We start from the raw sequence: 4,698 nt of genomic DNA on the forward strand, positions 1-4,698 counted from the left end.
TCTTGATCGATGCTTCCTGTTCTTGGAATTTTGCTTCAGTAGCATTGATGAATTTAGAAATCATCTCTTCCAAATTTCTCTTTTTTTCTTGTGGGGGCGGCTGTTGTTGGAATCCCATTGGTGCCTTTTGCTGATTGTTGCTCCATGAAAAGTTTGGATGAATCCTCCACCCTGGGTTGTATGTGTTTGAGTAGGGATTGAAATTCGACCTGCCAGCATGAGAGATAAAACTAGCATTCTCATGTGAAGAAAAATGACTACTTAATGGACAATCAGAATTAGTATGTCCTATTTGACCACAAAAATCACATGGGATGCTAGAAGATGTATTAATTGCTGCAATATTAAAAGCATCAAGTTTTTTGTTCAGATTAGCGAGTTGAGCAGATATGGCAGCAAGGGAATCGATGTGGTGTACTCCCCTCTGATTGGTTCGGTCATTGCTCCACTAGTAGATGTTCGACACCATCTCCTCCACTAGGTTATGGGCTTCCTCTAAAGTTTTTCTCATGATTGTGCCTCCTGTGGCTGCATCAATAATAGATCAATTAGAGGGGGTAATACCATTATAAAAAGTCTGAATTTAATGCCAAGTTGGTATCCCATGGTGAGGATACTTCCTAAGCAACTCCTTGAATTGTTCTTATGCTTCATACAAAGATTCCATCTCAAATTGAGCAAAAGTAGTGATATCATTAATTAGTTTTGTTGTTTTAGAGGGTGGGAAATACTTAGCCAAAAATTTTTGGGTTAGATCATTCCAAGTGGTGATACTTCCTGCAGAGAATGAGTTAAGCCAATCTTTAGCTCTATCACGCAATGAAAACGGAAATAATCTAAGCCTAATAGCATCATCACTAACTCCATTATGTTTAAATGTATCACATATTTCTAGGAAGTTAACAATGTGTGCATTAGGGTCATCACTTGGCAACCCACTAAACTGAATACTTGTCAGAATCATCTGGATAATTGCAACCTTGATTTCGAAGATATTGAAAGAATGGTAGGATCCATCTAATGGACGCCATAAAGGTTGCGGAATGGGTGGGGCGAATTTCAAAAATTTCCTACCTTCTCCCAACTGGGAATCATATTCCCTGAATTTAGAATACAATATTAAAGGATCTACTTGAACCCTAATCAAACCAGATCTGTACCAAAAGATAAATGGGAGGATTATACCTGATCCGGAGAAGCAGTATCTCCCAAAGTTGGTGTTCACGCCCAAAGAATGCTCCAAGATCTGTCCCTGCTGAAGATGACACAGCTGTGGATGGAACAGAACCAGCAGGGTGCGTCCTACACACTGGATCCTTCACAAGAATCCCCTGGATGTGCTAAACACTGAATTCTTTCAGTCTTTCTTGCAAGACTGATGTCAAGAACTGGTTTCTTGACTTTCTTTTCTGCAAAGATCAAATCTTGCAACAATGCAGATGGCGGCGGCAGGAGGAGATTTCCAAAAACGAAAAAGCTGAACTGTTTTCTTTTCTGGAGAGTATGAGATCTAATCTCAATTCGCAGGAACCCTTCTTGCTTACAAAAACCTCTTGGATCGAAATCTGATTTCTCTCTCTTGGTTCATTCGAAAATCTCCTCCCTTTCTTCTTGATTAAGAAATCTCCTAATTAGGAGTTATCCCAATCCAAATCAGTATTTGGATAGGGGATAATCTTAATCCCTTTCCTAGATAGAGTTAGCTTACTCCTGATCTTATCAGGAGGTTACCAGATTCAAATCTGATTTGAATCTGGTCTCTAAGAGTGGATAAGGCTAAGAGCCCAATCCTTTTTGCTAACTTCAATCTCAAATTCGCCCCATTGATGGGTGATCATATCAGCCCACCTCGAAATGGGCTTTTGGCCCATTAAGTATTCAGTGTTTAATTAGTTTCCAATCTGCTGCCCAGTTGGGCTTCTTTGTATGGCGTGGGACCCAAGCATTGATCTACACACCAGCCACATGGGTTCGGCCCAGCCTTTAATACAAGGCCCAGCCGAATTCACTGAAAATCTCAATGAACCCCTTGAGTCCATCGTATGAACCCTATGGGCCCAACACTTACATTAAGTGGTCCCTGGGCCAAGCCATCTTATAAAAACCCAGGGACTGTGGGCAGGTGCAAGATTAGCCCATCAGGTATTATCCTAAATGGTCTTACACTTAACCTCTCAGCCCTTAATGATCAAGCACTGCCCGACAAGAGAGGACCTCTCCCTCGGCTGCAAGGAACAGTGCCGCACTCTCCTCTCACATGGATCCCGGGAATTAAAACCATTTGCAAACATTTTGAAACCGTACATATATATGTAAATATATTAATTTTGCAAAAACAAAATTCCAACGATTGAAATCAACTGCCGGCAGTTTGGTTTCCATCAGAGAGAGTGCATTCCCGATCATTACCCTTTGTCCGACAAAGTGGCTGATTCTGTCACTATGACCACCCACTCAGATGAATTCTCAAACTGCCCCAACATACCCAGGTTTTGATCCCCACTAAGGATCTCACTGATTGGCATATCAAAGGCAAGCTGATCCAGCACCTAGTGAAGTGTCATAATCGAGTCTAGGGGTCAGGTGTAACTTTCCAGTTTTGCCCATCTATCTCCAAGGTCCAGGGCAAGACTGGAAATCTGGTCCGGTTCAAGGATTCAAGTAATCCCATGCTGTATGTGCCTCGGGTCTTACCCTGATGGCTGAGACAGGCCATCCCAACACTTGGTGGCACACCAGTATCAGCCTTGGAAGGATAAATCTCCCCAGACTTATCCAACGGCTGTGAACATTTAAAACTAACATGAGTCTCTACAAATGTCCAGTTTTAGGGTTTTACACAGAATTAAACCAAACAACATGAATCAAACATGCACTTTATTTATTTCCACTAAATAACAAAAGTACATCAAAATGATTGAAGCTAAGGGCATACAAAACTGTCTAACAGATCAAACTTGCTAAAGACGTATTGGACAGTCTTAGGACAATGTACGAAGAGCAGAATCATTCTACTCGGCAGAAGGTCTTGAAATAGTTCATGACCGCCCAGATGTCCAAGGGCCAACAAGTTCATGACCACTGTCTTCGAATGATGGGCTATATCAACAAACTAGAGGCTCTTGGATCTGGGCTGGATCTGGTAACTCAGATCGATGCTATTCTCAACTCTCTGCCTCCATCCTTTAATCCATTCATCATGAACTACAACATGAACAAGCTGAACGTCAGCTTGCAGGAACTCAGCAATATGTTGCAGAGGGCTGAAGAATTGATTAAAAAGGATGAGCCCATTGCCATGCTTGTTGAAACTGGCAAATCGGGCAAGAAAAGGAAGGCGAAGAGAAAGCCCCAAAAAAAGGCTGCCAAACCCAAGAAACAAAGGAAGGACAAGGTATCAGATGCCTGTCATTTTTGCAAGAAGACCGGCCACTAGAAAAGGAATTGTCCTGCCTACCTAGAATCCAAGAAAGGTAATTTCGAAACTTGTGTTATAGAAACCAATTTGTTGGTAGCTTCTGCGTCCTGGTGTATTGACTCCGGGGCTTCAACTCATGCGTGTAACTCACTGCAGGGGTTCAAGGTAAGCAGAAGGCTGAGTGAAGAAGAAGTCACACTTTACTTGGGGACTACTGCAACTGTTGCAGCCGCGGCCATAGGAACTGTGAAATTATATTTTAGAGAAGGAATAATTGTACTGAAAGATTGTCTTTATGTACAAAAATTTAAGAAGAAATTTGATTTCTGTCTCAAAACTGTGTGCAGATGGTTATTCTGTCTTCTTTAGTAATACAATTACTATTAAAAGAAATAACAGATTCATCGCATACGGGGAACTGGAGAACGGTCTCTATGTTCTACATCCTTCTCTAGAAACTAACATAACCGAAACTACGTCGGTTGAAAACCCCAAGAAGAGAGCCTGTGATACAATTAATCCCACGTGTCTGTGGCATTACCGACTTGGCCACATCGGTGTTGACCGAATCACAAGGTTGGTAAAGGATGGTCCTTTGGATTTTCTAGCTGTAGAAGATCTTCCCACTTGTGATCCTTGCCTACAAGGCAAGATGACGAAACGGCCATTTAACGGTAAGCCTGAAAGATGTACAGGCACACTTGACCTAATACATACTGATGTATGTGGTCCCCTGAGTGTTAGGACACGAAATCAACACATGTATTTCATCACCTTCACAGATGATTTTTCACGATATGGTTACGTGTACCTAATGAGACACAAGTCTGAATCCTTTGAAAAGTTCAAAGAGTTTAGACAAGAGGTCGAGAAACAGTTAGGGAGAGAAATTAAAGCCCTTCGATACGATCGAGGTGGCGAATATCTCTCTGACGAATTCAGGGACTACTTAAAGGACAATGGGATAGTATTACAATTAGCTCCTCCTGCTACACCACAACTTAACGGTGTTTCAGAGAGGAGGAATAGAACCTTATTAGATATGGTCCGGTCGCTTCTCATACACTCAGAGTTACCCACATCCTTTTGGGGTTACGCATTAGAGACTGCGATTTACGTGCTAAATCGGGTTCCAACCAAATCGGTTCCGAATACTCCATATGAAATTTGGACCGGAAAGAAACCAAGTGTCAGACACTTGAAGATTTGGGGTTGTCCAGCACAAGTTAAAAGAACGAGCGCAGACAAGTTGGAATCTAAAACCAGTCGTTGCCTATTTG

The 4,698-nt window shown here is 42.0% G+C and overlaps 1 non-coding gene across 1 annotated transcript; it reads left to right on the forward strand.

Moving 5' to 3' along the window:
- The first annotated feature begins 599 nt into the window (after positions 1-599).
- LOC148803111 (small nucleolar RNA R71) lies at positions 600-706 on the forward strand. Its single transcript, XR_016081644.1, has one exon. It is a non-coding gene; the product is annotated as a small nucleolar RNA R71 (small nucleolar RNA).
- The last annotated feature ends 3,992 nt before the right edge of the window (positions 707-4,698 follow it).

The sequence above is a fragment of the Nelumbo nucifera genome, chromosome 1 (genome assembly GCF_055504915.1).
Source record: "Nelumbo nucifera cultivar China Antique chromosome 1, China Antique-T2T, whole genome shotgun sequence".
NCBI classification, from domain to species: domain Eukaryota; kingdom Viridiplantae; phylum Streptophyta; class Magnoliopsida; order Proteales; family Nelumbonaceae; genus Nelumbo; species Nelumbo nucifera.